Source organism: Macrobrachium nipponense, chromosome 4, assembly GCF_015104395.2.
Source record: "Macrobrachium nipponense isolate FS-2020 chromosome 4, ASM1510439v2, whole genome shotgun sequence".
Taxonomy (NCBI): domain Eukaryota; kingdom Metazoa; phylum Arthropoda; class Malacostraca; order Decapoda; family Palaemonidae; genus Macrobrachium; species Macrobrachium nipponense.
The window spans coordinates 93798524-93818339 of record NC_061100.1 but is presented as its reverse complement, the minus strand read 5'-3'; the positions used below and the strand labels follow the sequence as shown (position 1 = coordinate 93818339).

Sequence of the window (19816 nt, the reverse complement as noted above, 5' to 3'; positions counted from 1 at the left end):
CCTCCATCCTTGCGCCGTGTTTATGTATAGTCTGGTTCCGTTTTGCTCTTGGGTTGAAATTGTGTTTGTGTATTGTCATATGTTTCTCTGGTTTTCTGATCTATGCTGCGGAGTTCTGCCTTCGTCCATTCCACTATCCTGCGCGGTATCTGATTACTGGGCACTGCCCATGTGTTTATTGCTCATATTTCCGCATTGAGTTTTGACTTGTGTATCGCCCCTTGAGTCTCTGCATATATTCTTTCCTGATCGTGTCCTTCATCTCTTGGTGTTTTATATCCCCTCCTTCCATTATTCCCAGGTATTTATTATTATTATTATTATTATTATTATTTATTATTATATTATTATTATTATTATATTTATTAAATAATAAAAATTTAAGTAAAATATTAAGGGTACAAGTTGAATAAGATCTGTAATGAATACAAGGAGGAAAATAAAGGTTCAATTTCCTTTTCAGAAAATGAAGAACCTCGTCGCTAGTTGTTTTTGGTCGTAATTGCTGGGTCTAGCGAACTCACTCTCTCTCTCTCTCTCTCATTAACAGTTCACGCGAGACTAACAATACTACTCACTCTCTCTCCATTCAAATGCAAAATATCCTCTCTCTCTCTCTCTCCTCTCTCTCTCTCTCTCTCTCTCTCATTAACAGTTCATTCATAACGCACAATAATCCCCTCCCGCAACTCCCACGCGCCCCCCCCCCCTCTCTCTCTCTCTCTTAATTGCAAAGCCCACTGCTTACAAAGCTAAGGAGTTGAACAATGCATCTGTCTTAAGCAAAAACACAGAAGACCAAAGTGTTATATATAGCAAAGGGAGTCTGATAAAATCGTCGTCATCTCAGCCTTATAAAGTGACCTCTCTGGAAATAATTAACAAATGTACGTACTTCTGCGTTTTTGTTTATTTCTAACATCAGATTTGGTATGGCTTTGGAGATTTCTCTCTATCTCTCTCTGCATAGATATACTAATTTCTCTCTCGTCACTTGGAGAAATTCTTCGAACGTGCTCATACGAAATGATCTCGCGTCGTCCCAGAGAGAGAGAGAGAGAGAGAGAGAGAGAGAGAGAGAGAGAGAGAGAGAGAGAGAGAGAAACGTGCTCATCACATTTCCAAAGACAGAGAGACTTTATTCCCATTCTTCTTGTATCTAAAAATCTTCGCATAATGGAACCCATTCCGACCGCTTCTGACGATCGGCTGCGGTCTTGCGGACCTGTGGCTAACGCGAAGTGGATGTCTTTCTTTCTGAGTTATTATGGGAGGGACGGAGGGGGGAGGAAGGGAGGGAGGGAGAGGGAGGAAACAGAAGACGCTATAGCTTATGCCAGAATTGGTAAGGTCCCCGGAGAACGGAGGTGAATTTTAGGAGCGGTCTTCGAGCGATGTTACTCCCTTGGATGTCGAGGCATTACTGGCGCTATAATGGTCTCCTATCGTTTTAATAGATTTGTATCAGATCATTGATTTAATAATCCATTTTTCCCCTATTTGACAAGTGACATCTCTTGTTTATTCATCTCCCTATACCTCCTATTGCTTCTTCTATTTGAACGCCATATTCTTTAGAAGCCTGAATTTTCTCTCTCTCTCTCTCTCTCTCTCTCTCTCTCTGTAGAATCCTACGTTAATTCTACGTAGTCGTATTTAACCTAGATTATAACATCTTTTCACGCAAGAATTCTCAACTCCTATCTCTCTCTCTCTCTTGAATGCCACGTTAATCCTACGTTGTTGTATTTAAATTATATTATCTTCTCCCGCAAGAATTTCCTGTGTGTGTGTTGAATCCTATGTTTATCCTACGTTGTCGTATTCAACCTAGATTATATTATCTTTTCCCGCAAGAATTTCTCAACTCCTATCTCTCTCTCTCTCTCTCTCTCTCTCTCTCTCTCTCCGTTTAATTTGGCGAAAATGCATTCCGAAGCGGTCGGCAGCTTCATAATCATTGGCTGATCGTAACAGGTCCAAATAACATCATCAAATTTCAGATAATTATTTGATTGATATCCGAGAGAAAGCTTATCTATTAAACTTGAATTTGTACGTCCAAATTTGTGCTGTGTCTTTTGATAATACAATTGAGAAGAGTGATTGATTTATAGGTTTTAAGCATATTGCCACGCACTGGGGCAACTAAGGCCATTCAATGCTAGGGGCCTAAAGAACCTTAAGTAATGCCTACGGTGTACTGCACGAGGTCCACTGACGGCACTAACCCCTACGGAGTCCAGTTGAGAGACTTTGAGGAATATGTTTGAAAGTAAAAAATATAACTAATGTTAGTCTCCTTCGTCAAAATCTGAAAGCGGTTTAGGATACGCTATGTTTACGAAGTTTTCCATACAAAATTTTTTTCCTTACTTGAGGATTAAAACTAAAAACTGTTTTTTATACGTAATTTTCCATATATTTTTTTGCTTACTTGGGGAGTAAACCTAAACACAGTTCTTTTACGTAATTTTCCAAACATTTTTTCGCTTACTTGGGAAGTAAACCTAAAAACTATTTTTTTTCCCTTTTTTTATTGTTATTATTGCTGTTGTTTTTCTTGTTGGGGGGTAGGAAAGGTGTACGGAAGAGCTCATAAAAAGCTCTGAAAAAGATGTTTCGCGATGAGTTAAAGATACAGAAATTTTAGGATAAGGATAGTTAAGATTTATTTATTAGAATGAAAATATAAAAAAACAAGTAATGTATATGTTAAGCAGTACAGAACAGTTATTGCTAATAAAATATAGCGTGTTTTAAAAAAAATTTCGTTGGTGAAACACCGCTCTTATTTGACGCAGATTTTTGCACTTTTTAATTTAGTAACAAATAAATTAATTAGGAATATAACGTTAACAACTCATGCGTAAGGGGAAATCTTGCAAGCTGGAGGTCGGATCACTCCTTGCTGTAATGTAAAATTAAACGAATCACAGTAGATTATAACAAGAAACTCGTCATAAACAACATTTTCTAAAGAACAGATGGATAAAATAAACTAAAAAAAATTCACGAAGATAATAACTAATAAACTGGAATCGGAACATCTAATTTAGCCAATGGCCAAACTCTGGAACCTACAAGGTCATTGAGCGCTGATAGAGAAATTGATAATGAAGGAGTCTGACAGATGTAACAGAAGGCAAAACTTTTGCAGATGGAAATGAGAGAATAGGAACGGAGGTACGGTAAAAGGAATGAAAAGGGTTGCAGCTAGGGGCATTCCGAACGCTGCAAAAAAAAAAAAAAAAAAAAAAAAAACAAAAAAAAAAAAAAAAAAACTTGCTTCATACCTACAGTGCGCCGCACGAGGCGCACCGACGGCGCTACCCAACTACGGGGAAATCAGCTAATACAACACCACATTATGCTTGCACCAAATAACAAGCGATTACCGACTTCATCACTGGTAATGTTTCTGTAATTGTCGTCAATTGACTCGATTCGCGAAATTAAGTCACTGAGCATGACGTGATGTGGCCAGCTAAGTGCTGACTTCGTCATCCTGACAGAGGGAGGGAGTGTATGTAAAAGTATGTGTTTATGAGCAAATACCGGTAATATATATATATATATATATATATATATATATATATATATATATATATATATATATATATATATACATATATATATATATATATCTAATATATATATATATATATATATGTATATAGATATATATATATATATATTATATATATATATATATATATATATATACATTCGTATATCTGAGTGAACATGCTTATTGGTCGTAAGTCTCATAGAAATCATTTTGGCTGCTCTGCTGTTATATACTTACAATAATAATAATATAATGATAATAAATAATAAATACTATTATATTTTTGGAGGATAAAATTCTTCTTAAGAGAGTTTATGCAATGTTCTAAGGAGTCCACAATGATAAAATGTTAAGAGTTCGTGTATGATTTATGAACACTTTATAAAAGGTTTCGAACCCATCCCTGGTTTCATCTACATGCCTCCAAATGAACCCCTAAGAACATTATTATTATTATTATCATTATTATTATTATTATTATTATTATTATTATTATTATTATTATTAATTATTAATTATTATTATTATTATTATCTCTCTCTCATCGAAACAAAATAACATTTATCAGGGTATAAAATGAAACATATTCTTTCTCGTCTGGGAGAACAGTTTACCCACACTTACCCAAACTTGTTTTCCACAATAATCAAGATACATATAAACTTGATAATCAGCTTCAACAGAACGCGAATTCATTAAATACAGGAATTCTGTAACTTACGTTTGCTGTAGTTAACTGCTTCAGTCGTACGCCTACCAAATTGCTAGGCTATTGTTATACGTAGGACTTCAATAGGGCTCCTGTTCTTATCCTACTGACATCCTTTGATAGGCGAGTATCCTTATTTTGAGATGTCAAAGTGATTATCAGAAATTACCATCAAAGACTAGAGTATTTTCCTTTTTAAGTAACTGCGACAAGTCTCCCTACTTTTTTGAACTTTTAAAATCTTTGACAACTTCGTGTCCTTATTTATTAAAAAATTATAGCGATTATCATAAATTATCATCAAAGATTTATGTAATTTTATTGTTATATCATTACTAAGAGACTAGTGTATTTTTTATGTAAATAAGTTATCCTTTATCTATTTTTAATTATAGCGATTATCATAAATTATCATAAAAGATTTACGTAATTTTATTGTTTAAATCATTATTAAAAGACTAGTGTATTTTTTTTATGCAATCAAATACGTTTAGCCCTTCTACTTATCGCTCTCTTAAAATGAGATCTAAAATCCAGAGACCAGAACACTCAAAAATTACAGAAAGACTTTCTGAAGCAATAAAACGAACTCCCGTGATGCAATGCAGATTCTGACGACCAAAATAGCCGCGACGGCCCGACGCTGAATAAACATTTTTTGACAGGTGATGGTAACAATGATATGGAGAGAGAGAGAGAGAGAGAGAGAGAGAGAGTTTAGCAGCAAAAATTTAGTTATGTTTATGTATGTATGTATGGCTATAAATACATATATATTTACACACGCACACACACGCACACACACACACACATATATATATATAATACATAGTAATATATATCCTTAATATATATAACGATATAATATATATAATATATAAATAAAGGAAGCTTATATACAATACATAAATAAATAAATATATATATATATTAGATTAATATATGTATTAATGAGTAACGATATATATATCCCCCTACTTATAATAATATATATATTATATATATATATATTGCATAGATAAACATAAATATGCGTTATTATAGAAAAAGTATACATAAATATACGAATATATTAGTATACATATTAAATATATATCTATATACTATATAAACTACATATAGTAAACATACATATGTACATACATATATACAAAAATACACATATATAATTATATATGTGTGTGTACATACACACATACACATAACAGGTTCACAGACAATAATAAATACGACTCATGAAATAGCCAAGCAGAGTACGAAAGCAGAACAACTTACCTTAAACTGAATTATATATAATTTTCGCTGATTAGCAGAATAACAATAATAAGTCTTTTAATATGTTATTTGTCGTTTTCTCTCCTTTTGTGTCATTTTCGTTTTGAATTTACCTCAGGTTCTGCGAAATAGAGATTATAATGAAGGTAACTGCAAAGGAGATATCATTTTTACATAAAGGTTTAGAGAATGAGATGGCTAAGTGCTGAAAGGGAATGAATGAATGATTAATAATTATCTGGCGTCGTGACCACCAGGAAGAGTTGGAAGGGAAATTTGAGAGTAAAAACCGTCTTACAAGTGTAACAAGGGTAGAAGTTCGCAGGCTGAAGACGTCAATCTTTCTCTCATCTGGATGCACCTACTGTGCTTGTTTGCATTTTATCCCAAGATATTTTGCAATGACAATTTTTTCTAAAATATGTATCAAGTCTGAACAATGATTACTTGTAGGTAAGCTGATGTACATCACTATTATGCTTATGCATATAATCACCATAGAATGGATTTAAAATTATGCTTATCTATATAACCATCATAGAATAGGAACTCCAATGATTGAGCGAGACTCTCTTGGAGTCACAAAGCAATCAGCTGATTTTGACAGTTGCCTGTCGTAAGACTCCTACAATAACACCTGCTGCCACTACTGCGTTTAAAGCTATACTGTACTTAGTTATACCATTACTGGTCTGAATGAAAGATCAAGAATAATATAACTTATTATCAAAACTATCTTTGTTAAGGTTCCAGCGTGTGCGACACTAACCGCTGACAACTTCAAGTCTTAGCTCGACAGGCACTCAAGTGGTATGTACAACAGACACCAGCGGAACGTCTGTCGACGAACAAGTTTCTCGGTTCTGTCTGTAGGCGGACACTGTATGTGTATACTCATGTGGTAGGGGCTTAATACTTATAACCTATAACCTATGGAAGCTGGCTAATCTCTCTATCTCCCGAGTAGTGTCTGAAATTTAAATCATAGTTGTTACTGTTACACAAAATGGGATAATCACTTCGGCGGTTTTGCAACTAATATAACCTTCCTGATATTCGTCTACGTCTCTGTTAAGACCCTGTGACATATCATTAGAATGTGTTCGAACAAGAGATAATAGCAAGGAGCGCAGTCTATGTCCAAGAATATATTAATTAAAATTTGGTATTTAACCTGATTAACAGAACTTATTCGCAGATGAGCAGATACATTAGAGTTGTTCCTACTACTGTTCTGCCTCAAGGCGGATTTAGTAGCTAAAAAAATGTCCCCTAACAAATTTATTAATTTAGTAAGCGTTAGCATTAACTTGAGAATGCTTTTCCATTTCAAAAACTAATATTGTGTAACAAAATGCGTCACAGGTCTCAAATTCTACAGAAGCTTCCTTTGGTAGTTCAACGTCCTTCTGTTTTAATAAATACTTTATATATAAATAATTATCAACATTTACCCTGTCTAAAAATGTCTCATGCATATTCATGGCATACATGCGTTTGTTTGTATGGTGTTTTTACGTTGCATGGAACCAGTGGTTATTCAGCAACGGGACCAACGGCTTTACGTGACTTCCGAACCACGTTAAAAGGGAACTTCTATCACCAGAAATACATATCTCTCCATACATGCGTAATTCAACTCAATAATACGAACGTATGCGCTTTGAATTTGACAGATTGTCGTGCAAAATTTGAGTTTTTTATTCATTACCATATTCCGAATATAATCGCTTATTCATGGCGATAGTCTAGTCAATTTGTTTATAACGTTTAATATTAAGTATATAAGTATATTTATAGGGGGAAACATTCAAAATTATAAGTGCTTAAGGAATCAGATTTTAATAGGGATATTTCCTCCATTTTTCAAATTATCCATTTACGTGAGACGTTATTAACATTCTTTACGTGATTCTAAGTGAAGTTTCATTAACATTCTTTAAGGGATTCTAAATGAAGTTTTGATAGCATTCTTTACGTGATTTCAAATGAAGTTTTAATAACATTCTCTGCGATTCTGACTAAAGTTTCATTAACATTCTTTACGTGATTGTAAACGAAATTTCATTAACATTCTTTAAATGACTATAACTGAAGTTTCATTAACATGAAGTTAATGAAACTTCATTTAGAATCATTTAAAGAATTTAATGAAACTTCATTTACGATCATTTAAAGAATATTAATGAGCTTTATTTAGAATCGCGTAAAGAATTTTAATGAAACTATTTAGAATCTGAGAATGTTAACGAAACCTCATTGAGCACGTAAAGATTGTAATCTGAATTTAATTGTCTCACGTAAATGGAGGATTATGCAGTAAAATATTTTCTGAAAAATGTGAGGAAATTTCCATATTAAAATCTGATTCCTTAAGCACTTACAATTTGAATGTTTCCCTATAAAAATACTTATATACTTATTAAACGTTGTTATAAACAAATAGGACAATTGACAAGGCCATCGCTATGAATAAGCGATTATATCCGGAATATGGTGGTGAATTAAAAACTCAAATTTTGCACGATAAACTGTCTAAATCAAAGCGCACACGCTGTTAGTAAATTGAATTACCCACATATGCCCATAAATATGCAAGAGATAACATTCTTTACCTGATTTTAAATGAAGTTTCATTCAAGTTACTTGGCTCTAACCTAAGACTTATCTAACGATAATAAATTTCAGTCGTCTCTTCACCAGAATTGGCATCTTTCCTTTTCTCATCAAGATTCAATTGAATTGATCGTGAATGTAAACAGCTTGAAACATAGTGAAAGTCAAGTGTCTTATTCAAAACAAATACTGTATATTACTTAATTCATTCTTCATAACTTTTTTTTTTTTTTTTGTATAGTGATTTTACGTTGCATGAAACCAGTCGTTATTCAGCAACGGGGCCAACGGCCTTACGTGACTTCCGAACCACGTCGAGAATGAACTTCTAATAGCAGAAATAAGTGTCTCTCACACCTCAATAGAATGCCCGAGAATCGATCTCGTGGTCACCGAGGTGGCTGGCCAAGACCATGCGGATCACGCAACTGAGGCGATATAACAACTGCAGCAAGTGTTTTCTTTCTATCTTTCTAAAGTGAATACCCAACTAGTTATTGGGCAAGGACCTTCTTTAAGCATATATTGTTCAAAATACTTACGTTCTCTCGTTGTTTGAGCTAGTTTGTTAATACTGCACCCAGATTATGAGGACCCTTATTATCAAACTACAGATATATATTCAACGTAACTATAGCGCAACAAGTCAGACCATTGTCACGTAATTAAGTCTATTTTTAGACAACTATACAAAAGGGCATCGAAAAAATTATGCAACAACTACATAAAGGAAAATACTAATATTAATCTGTGCGAAAATTTCATGCTATAGGAACAGGAAAATAACTGGTACAAGAAAAGAACCTCATATTTGACTAATTTTTTTTTCGAAGTTTGATTACTTTTTCACAACCAGTACACGACGCTGGCTTGGTCGTGATTTGTCTTTGCGGTAGGGTCCTTTAAATGTTAAGCACAGAGATCTATAAGGCATACTTAACGCCATGCCATGGGAGTTTTAATTCCTAATAGTTACCAGGTTTCCCTGCGATTGTCAATCCTATCCAAGCTACCAGAATTCAGGGAAAGGATACTGGTTTAAAGATCTTTCTGGCACTCCAGGGTTTTGTTAGAAAGTTTTACTTTTAACGCTAAAACTTCTTATAAACTATACTAAAGTTTTTGGACCGTTTTAAGCATTTATTTATTTTTCCAAGAAATTAAATTCCAAGAAATTATTTAAGTAGGGCCACAATATTTGCTACTAGATGGTTCTACCACTTTTTCGACTAATACTAATACTGCTGCTTTTTAATACTTGCATTTGCAAAAGCAACTTCACCTGTTAATTTTTTGTAAGCTATAGCTGTTGGAATCAATGTAACAATTATAATTCATTCACATTTCTCTCTCTCTCTTCGTACATATATATGTGCATATGATGTACATCATGTGTATGTATGTGTGCATACATATAATTATTGTTGTATGTGTACTGTATGTGTGCACGTTACATATGTAAATGATAATCATAAGTACTACATCCCAACCTCTGAGAGATTTCTAGATCTGCCACAGTTATCAGATATACGACTGGTGTGAATTTGATGTTTTACGTATTGGCAAGTCTCACCCTAAGGTAGTCTTTCCTCAGGACTTCATAGTTTTGTTTGCAGGTTTCTGGAATTATTGCACTCAAACTCTGCTTGGAAATCCTTGTGCTGTGTTGTAGTGATCTGTAGCTGCATCCTGTTGACAGAAAAAGTAATGTTGCATGCAGTCGAGCTTCAGCTGAAATACTTTGCCTCATGTTGGTATCTTCTTTCATTAAATATGGTTCCACTTTCGATAAGATGTTATAAAAAGTGTTAGGGTCCATTCTCATATAGTTGATGAAATCTGCCTCATAACCATGTTTCAGTTCCCGCAATATTGTCACGTGACTTCATATGTCTTTTCTTCGTAACCACTCTTTACACCATCCTTTTCTGCTTTGTTGCCTTTATCTTTGCACACATTGCTATAACAATAGACAGCGCAATTTTCTTCTTGCGTGTCCTGCGATCCATGCTGCCCTACACAACTGGTCCTATGTCAGTCACTGCCAATCTTTCACTACCCAACCACCGTCGTTTGGACAGCAGCATAAATGCGTTCGACAGGCTTAGCTCGCAAAGAGGCAAAGTTTACAGAGCAGAGCTCGCTCGTGTGGACGGGGCCTTAGATTCTCGGCCATTCCATTGAGGGGTGAGAGATGTGTATTTCTGGTGATAGAAGTTCAATCTCGACGCGGTTCAGAAGTCACGTTGCTGAATAACCTCTGGGTCCATGCAACGCAAAAACACCATACAAATCCCCTCATTAGTCAATGAAAGTTTCGCCTGAAAAATTTGTAGCGAGTGGCGCCTAAATGTTAGAACCAGGTGGTGTCATGTCGCATTGGGTCCCTTCACCACTCAAGAGTCCAGATACCCTGGGAAAGCCGTAGCCAATCACAATGCTTCGTCAATGAGTGAGTAGGCATCTCAGCCAGTCACAGCGCGATACAATTTCTAGCCAATCAGCATGCACGAAGCATAGTCACGGGATGAGGCAGAATGTAAAGAAAACTTACGCAGTTCAACGGTTTCACGCGTTTTGTAAACGAAAGCTCGTGGATTTATCCTTTTTCAAGTTATTTTACGGCGTTTCTGCAGGGCTATCGTGACAATTACTTTCTTCTTGTGGGGGTTACATTAATACTGTGGTTGGTTATTATTTTTTATGTTTGTATGTATTGGTATTTTTGGGTGTTCTCATACAAACTTTTATAATACTGATTCAGCTTTTTTCTATGTATTTACTAGAGTTGGAACTCTGGTATGTATTTACATTGATTTTTATTTTCATGTTCGTATGTATTTTTCGGTATTTACCAATAAACATTGACAAAGTAACTATTTTGAAATGTGTTTTGTCTATTTACATGATTTGGAACAGCTTTATGGTGTATTTCCATTGATATTGTAGTTAGTCTATTTTTTATATTATAGGGGTATTTTTCTTAAAACTTACAAATCTGTCACACAAAAAACTATGGTCTTTAGCTTTAAGTGCAACAAACTCCATGTTTAATACCTTTTATAGTTAGTTATAAAACTATAATAATTAAACTTTCAATTACTAATTTTTTAAAAACTGAAATAGCACCTTCTGGTTCTCTGCTACTCATATTTCACCGAATAAATTTAGCTCACCGAAATAGATCAGCATTGAACTGACGTTCAGCGACTTATTAGCAAATCACCTTAATCAGTAACTTTAACCATGGTATATAAAAATCTATCAGCCTTTAATTAAAATTGTCACTTTTACTCACATCACCTTAATCAGTAACTTATTTCCATGGTACATAAAAGTGAACCCCTAACGAGATTGACACCAGCACATTCATCCAACTAAGATTATCAGTTTACTCTTGTAATGGATAACAGGACTTGAGGTTTAAAGAAAATTACGTTAAATTAGTTTATACTTAAGTGTAATTAAGAATATTAAGAATTTTATTATAGACCACAGAAATAAATAAAAGGCTAGTATAGCCAATCCAAACCAGACAACTTGTGAAGGTCATTACTAATGCTTGATACCAGTTGCTCTGGGTAATATCTGCCTTAAAGTAACAATGAAACTACTGTACTCTAGCAGCAGTTTATCAAAAGAGATTCCAGGTGTTGAACTGAATCTTATATAGAATTTAAGCCAACATACTAACACAGAACTTCACTTCCAGGGCGCTCTCCAACGGCCACTTCCAGGGCGCGGCGGTAGTCAATTGCTGAGCAATGTCTTCTTACTAGCATAACCTGTAATTAAGAGGTACTATTAGCCAATAGTCTCCTTTACACTATTTCTTGCTTCCCTTGAACGCCAAATAAATTAACACCAAATAAATTAACATCAAATAAATAAGCAAGACTTTCTAGTAAATTTTAAAAGCCTCAAGTATTTGACTAAAATCGAACCATAAAGAGTTCTCACAAAGTTTTACATATCCAGCAAGCTCTAAAAAGCCTCAAACCTCACTAGCCTAACTTATTGAAAAAAAAATAAGTTAATTAAATGAAGACTAGATATCAAAACTCTTAAAACAGAAAAATAAATACTGAACTGAATTTTAAGCGAAATTAATTTAACTTAAGAACATTAAAAAGTAAAATTTAAAACTAAACTTGAACAGCTTAATATTTTAAATTTAAAATGAATGTCTTTTCAAAAACTAAGATCTCGCTACCAGATGCCAGGCAAACTGTTCTGTGGAACTCAACAAACATTAACTCCCAAGTTCTCAGACAACTGTAGAGAAAAGTCACAAAACCACGAGAGCTAGCTGTCCACTTACCAAAACTGAATAGTTAAAAAGGTATTTCTACAGAAGCAATCCGCTGTGGCTTAGACTATGGCAATTGACTGATTCCTATGTTATTTTAGTTACTGTACAAGATTTAAAAGTAATATCCATTCGGCCGGCTGTAACTAAGCAGTAATTGACCTTTGAAAGTTACATAATAGCCGCACCAAACTCAAAGGTATATTAAAGTTTAGTTATTCCAACCAAACGAAAAAAAACAAAAAATATTCCTTACAACCCTTGTAAAGCAACTAAAATAACATAGAAAATGTCAATTGCCATAGTCTAAGTCACCGAAGAACGTCCTATAGGAAGGTACCAAGTATTCGTTACGGTGAAGGAAATGTAAACACAGCCGCCATGTTTAATTCCCCCCACCCCAACCACCGGACGGAAGCCATATGTTTCACAAAGGGGGGGGGTGTGTAACGCACAGGTGGTGGGCGGAGTAAGGTGGAAGGTACGAGTTGTCTTAGCAGCACCCCACTGAATAGTAACATACCTTGACGCAACTTTCGGCGAAAGCCTAACACTCACTTTCCTAAAACATAATAATTAAGAATAATGTTTGGAGCTTACCTTAAAGGGGTGGAGGGTACAAAGCAGCAGCTTGCCTTTAAGAATGCGTGGCGGCGGGTCTTGGGTTCCTCAAAATGCAGCTTGAAATAAGCAATAGCCAAGTACCCGACGAAGTTATACATTCTCCTCCCGTATCTTGGGAGTCGACTGCCGGTCCAGAGTTGTCCATCCACCTCCATTTCAACTAGTATTAGTATGGGCACCGGTTTCTGGTCCACAAAGTTCATCGAGTGGTTGACTGTCAAGTGGACATAACCTTCATCTCGCAGGCAGTCATAAGCCCCCCTCCAACAGTCAGAAATAGGTAATAGTGGTACCCGGCACAATGTATTCTTTGATAACTGCAAGCAGAGTCCCACTCGTCCTGTCGGGTACGGGAACAATGAAAAACTCCCGGGTCTGCCTGCAGATACCACCGAATACCCACTGGCCTTCGATGAGGCAACCTACGTTGTATTTTCTTCTCCCAAACTTCGCCTCATCGATTTCAACAAATTGTGCTGGGCCCACCTATTTGCTTCTTCTGTTTAGAAGCACCAATTAACTATGACCTGAAATAAAAGTCAGTGTTAGGGGAGGTAATTAAGTAGGGTAAATTTCATAATAATACAAGGCAGGTTGTTGTATGAGAGAGAGGGAGAGAGCGGGGGAGAAAGGAGGGGGTATGAATGGAAAATGGTGAGGGGATAAGCAAAATACTTACTTCCCGGGAGAAGCTGGCCCAATCATTAATTGTCGAGTCCGACAGTCCAAGTTCTGTTCTCGCAACCTTGTAAGAAAAAAAATCACTCTCATACAGTATGCGAAGAACAGAACTGTCTCAACATCAAGGTGGGACCCGAGAGAACCAAGTGCCCTTAAACAATGAAAGTAGTAAGAACAGCGTTTTTTCGCTTTCTTACTATGTGGTCGATAAGACCGGTCACACCTAAAGGTAAACGTGGAGGGAAAAATACCAATTATAAACATGAAAATATGGAGTAGGTCATAAATGGTATAGGTGTAATATAATATTGCCATGAATCTAGGGCCGGGTCATATCACGGTTACATGTAGAATCCAACAAACTATTCGTAAGGTATTTACTACCAAGCACTTTTTTTGCAGATCTAGGCGGCACTCATTCCCACAATGGGGGCAAAAGACCTGCTTTCTCAGGAGGCCGTGGTCCTGGCAAAACCGATTAGTCGATCATAATTACCTGAGTAAAAGGCAGAAAAATCTTTGTAACTCATGTAACAATTGTTACATGAAGTTGGCAAAGAGTTCCTGGTGAGGGGCTGGGGCGAGCGTGAAGTAGATGCAGCAGTGGATGTCATGGCGGCAGATTCAACAGTGTTGGAGTTCTACAGTTAGGAGGTGGCAGGAGGCCAGACCGTAGAAAACAGGGTAGGAGAGGTGGGGTGGAGTAGTAAAAATGCTTTGATGCTTATTGGTTGAGGCAGGGTGGGGCTGAGGTAAATGAACAAGCACTTAACAAGATAAGTTGGCAATGTTAAGGGTAATAAAAGTAAATGGGTAGTTAAGGAACTAAATGTAAAATGTGGGATGGTGGGTTCAAAATATGAATTAATACAAATACATATATAAGGGGCCCAGGAGGGGGTCGGGATTTAAGTCCTGGGTGGTAAATGTGTAATAGGGCCTATAGTTGTGTTAATAAATACAAAAGACCAAATTAAACATAGGTTAGCATATAACAAACTAATTAAACATTGTAGGGGATGTTGCCTGACCAGGGGTGGGGTTGGACCTGCTGTAACCCCCCTTAAAGAACCAAACCAACCTAACATAACCTAACCTAGCAGGGGATGTAACCTTACCTAGTAGGGAACTTAACCTAGTAGGCAATGTTGCCTGACCAGGGGCTTTCGCCCCACCCCCCCGTACCCCCCCTTAAACCGGCCTAACTTAACCTAGTAAGGAACGTAACCTAACCTAACCTAGTAGGGAAAGGAACTACCTAGGCCTAACGTAACCTAGTAAGGAAAGTAAACCTAAACCCAAACCTAAACCTAAGTAATGGGAATATTGCCTGACCATTTGGGGGCTTCGCCCCCCTTAAAGGCCTAACCTAACCTAGTAAGGAATGAACCTAACCTAACTAAACTAACCTAGTAGTGGAAATATGCCTGACCAGGGGGGTTCGCCCCCCGTACCCCCCCCTAAAGGCCTAACTCCAGTAGGAAGGAACCGTAACTACCTAACCTAGTAGGAAATACTAGCTAACGTACTAGTATGGAATGTAACCTAACCAACCTAACCTAGTAGGGAATATTGCCTGACCAGGGGGGCTTCGCCCCCCCGTACCCCCCCTTAAAGGCCTAACCTAACCTAGTAAGGATGTAACCTAACCAACCTACCTAAGTAGGAACATTGCCTGACCAGGGGGGCTTCGCCCCCGCGTACCCCCCCTTAAAGGCCTAACCTAACCTAGTAAGGAACGTAACCTAACCTAACCTAGTAGGGAAATACTAGGCCTAACGTAACCTAGTAAGGAATGTAACCTAACCAACCTAACCTAACCTAACCTAGTAGGGAATATTGCCTGACAGGGGGCTTCGCTCCCCGTTCCCCCCATTAAAGGCCTAACCTAACCTAGTAAGGAATGTAACCTAACCAACCTAACCTAACCTAACCTAGTAGGGAACATTGCCTGACCAGGGGGGCTTCGCCCCCCCGTACCCCCCCTTAAAGGCCTAACGTAACCTAGTAAGGAATGTAACCTAACCTAACCTAACCTAGTAAGGAATGTAACCTAACCTAACCTAACCTAGTAGGGAATATTGCCTGACCAGGGGGGCTTCGCCCCCCCGTACCCCCCTTAAAGGCCTAACCTAACCTAGTAAGGAATGTAACCTAACCTAACCTAACCTAGTAGGGAACATTGCCTGACCAGGGGGCTTCGCCCCCCCGTACCCCCCCTTAAAGGCCTAACCTAAACCTAGTAAGGAACGTAACCTAACCTAACCTAGTAGGGAAATATTAGGCCTAACGTAACCTAGTAAGGAATGTAACCTAACCAACCTAACCTAGTAGGGAATATTGCCTGACCAGGGGGGCTTTGCCCCCCCGTACCCCCCTTAAAGGCCTAACCTAACCTAGTAAGGAATGTAACCTAACCAACCTAACCTAACCTAACCTAGTAGGGAACATTGCCTGACCAGGGGGGCTTCGCCCCCCCATACCCCCCCTTAAAGGCCTAACCTAACCTAACCTAGTAGGGAATATTGCCTGACCAGGGGGCTTCGCTCCCCCGTACCCCCTTAAAGGCCTAACCTAACCTAGTAAGGAATGTAACCTAACCAACCTAACCTAACCCAACCCTGGAGGGGATATTGCCTGACCATGGGGGCTTCACCCCCTGTACCCCCCCTTAAAGGCCTAAACCTAACCAAGTAAGGAATGTAACCTAACCAAACCTAAACCTAGTAGGTAACCAAGTAGGGAATGTAACCCCCCCCCCACCCCCGGTATCCACCCTTGAAGAACTAACCAACCTAGCCTAACCGGGTAACCCCCTTCAAGGAAGTAAAACTAGTAGGTAAACCAACATATAACAAACTAAACCTAAGGGTATGTTGCCTAACCGGGGGATGGGATTCGGCCCCCAGTAGGTAAAATGACATATAAACCTAACTTTGATGGGTGTGGAAGTGTTGTAAAATGTAAAAAGTAACCATACATAACTGCATAATAGTAAGGAAACTGGAAGGGAGGTGTAAATTGTAATGTCTGTAAAGTGTATAATGGAATATATTTAAATGTAGGTTTTATAAAAATAATGGCCCAAAAAAAACTATATATTTAAATGTTATATATTTAAATGTAGGTTTTATAATATAATGGCAAACTTTAATCTAGATATTGGTATCGGTGAGAAATGCATTGTAAATGGTGTAACGTAAAGAGCCAGTCGTGAATACTGGAAAGGGGAGGGATTGACTTGTGTATAAATGATATAGGGAGTGTGTATGTAATATGCAACGCAATGTGCAATTTCACGTAACAGGTAGGTAGGTAGGTATCGAAACGTCCTAAAACTGAGTTCTATATCAACACGTAGGCATTTTTAGGTGTCTGTCCTCAATTATAACATAATATTTCAAGTTATATATGGTGAAATGATTAGGTGGGGATATTTCAAAACAGTTATTATACAAATACTATGGAAAAATGAAAAGGAATAAACACTAGAATTCACATAAACCTGTTTAATAAACAAATTAGGTAAATGCTTTTATGTAACTCACGTTATGGTTACCAGCCAGGGTTCCCAGATGACACCACTACCAACCAGCCAAAGTCTACCACCATGAAACCAGCCAAAATCTCGCCAAATGGAAACCAAATCCAAACCAACCCAAATAACCGGCAAATATATGTGCGTTATATCTATCTTTATAAATGCATATTTTTTATCATAAATATGCTTGTATAGCGGCATCATAGTTTTAGTTAGATAATATAAACTAATATAAGAATGCAGGAAAAAAAAACGAGAATGAATTGAAATTTTGAAATGAGGCTCGTTCTCTGAGAATCCGGCAGCCTGTTTTGTGGTCATCTGGTGTGTGTGTGAGTTTTATTTTAATTCCATCTACATATTTTGCTTAAATGTTACCAAGTTTTTACTGAAAACCTATTCAAATTCCCCAGATTTTCCTGAAAACCTTCAAAAATTCCCAATCTGGGGAGAGATTCCTCAAACGTGGGATCAGTGTTTAGCTCAAATAGAAAGTGTTTGAAAACCAGCCAAAATACCACTAACCAGCCAAAGTGAATTTTTACCCACCAAATTAGGAAAAAAAGCCAAATTTGGTGAGAAACTGCCAAATCTGGGAACCCTGTTACCACCCAATCCTTCACTCAGTCCGGTAGCAATGTAGGGGTCATACTGTAACGTGTTTGGCTAAATACATATATCCCTCCCGTAAACCCCCATTTCTTTCCTCACTAAGAAGTCTGAGTTTAGGCCAAAAGCTCCCTTAGTGCCCTTACAGTTAGCGCATGCGCAGTAGCATTAGCGCATGCGTAGTAGAATTCATTGTTGTGGTAGTAGTGGTAGTAGATAAATATGGATGTGGAACGGCTCCACTATCGCCAGTTTTGTTATTTCTTATTTCCGCCTGTATTTCGTGTTTTTAAAAGTGATAAATGTGGGAAATAGTACCACAATAACACGGCAAAAAAAAACTTCCCCCCAAGTGGTTTCTCCCCACCCAAACCCCGGTTCCCACTCCCGGGGGTCCCCCTTACCGTAGGATAATAGTTGGGGTTTTGTCCCCACCCAAAACCCCAGTTCCCAATGGGAATCCCCTTTACCGTAGGATAGAGTTCAAAGGTAAATTAGTTTTGTTATTTCTTATTTCCGCCTGTATTTCGTGTTTTTAAAAGTGATAAATGTGGGAAATAGTACCACAATAACACGGCAAAATCTCCCCCCAAGTGGTTTCTCCCCACCCAAAACCCCGGTTCCCACTGGGGGTCCCCCTTACCGTAGGATAATAGTTGGGGTTTTGTCCCCACCCAAAACCCCAGTTCCCAATGGGAATCCCCTTTACCGTAGGATAGAGTTCAAAGGTAAATTGGAGTCGTCCGAATAAATATTACTTCAAATTCTTGTTCAGGAGGTAAAACTGCATAGAAAAACCGCAACTGCCATACTCTGGGCCGCCGCGGATAGGTACACTAGATCTACCGTTAAAAAATTTGCAAGCCCCCTCTGACGTACGATAGACAATTGGTCTATCGTACGCCAGAGAAGATACTCCCCACTTCAGGGGAGCCGCCCCTGAAGGGGGAGAATTAAGCTTGGAAAAAAAAAAAAAATCTTACCTTTTCATTTAAGAATAAGCCATAGTTACGAATATAATCCTGGGAAGACGGCAGGTCTAAGATTGAGTGATGTGACAAGTGTAGAATCACTAGTCAGTATCCTGAACACTGAAAATAGTACACCAACCATACTTCACTGCAATTGGATACAAAGAACTACAACAATTACAAACATTATTCAGTCACTATTAAACCTACAGATACTTAACGTACTTACCGTTGTGAAAAGACAGTAGAAAGCTTCTATAGAATTAAATTAACAAACAAAATATCACCGTCAAAATCACTAGGAAACTCTCACCGATCACCGACGAAAAGCGATGATTAACTAGCTGGTAATCGCTCTGTTATGCAAACGAAAAGTTCACCTCTACGAGACAAGGAGAACGGAGCCTGGAAAACATACCATGACTTTTCAGCAGTTTTTTTCAGCGACCACTAGATGGCGCTGACAAGAATTCATTCCACCAAAATGTAAACAGATGCTCGATCAACTTCCACTAAAGATACTGTAATTCACATTGTTACCTGAAGTGATTTACACGTTAGGAACTATTTTTTTGTACAAACGAGTTCAGTTTACTGATGGCTAAGCAAATGGATGTATGAAAGATAGATCTAATATTCGTTCTTGCAATTGGTAAAATTTACCGGTGTTTAAGGACTACCTCACAGTAACCTCGGGTACGTAGGATTGATTGGAAGCCACACCTTGTAGAGGCAGCCATTCATTTTTCCTTACTAGGATTCAGTCCTTGTCGTAATAAGCGTGTCCAAAAGTTTTGAGGAAAACTGGATGACAAGTCAAGAGGCCATTGTGAATCTTGAAAAAAAAAAAAAAAAAAAAAAAACGCAAATACCTGGGTAAAAGTCATCAGTTGATTCCACACGCGTGTGT

General features: G+C 37.5%; 1 long non-coding RNA gene across 1 annotated transcript; it reads right to left on the bottom strand.

Annotated features, from left to right (window-relative positions):
• Positions 1-11622: 11622 nt before the first annotated feature.
• Positions 11623-19248, bottom strand: LOC135211677 (uncharacterized). Its single transcript, XR_010313704.1, has 3 exons — positions 19136-19248; positions 18919-19026; positions 11623-11956 (listed from the first exon to the last, which is right to left on the bottom strand). It is a non-coding gene; the product is annotated as an uncharacterized LOC135211677 (long non-coding RNA).
• Between the last annotated feature and the right edge of the window lie 568 nt (positions 19249-19816).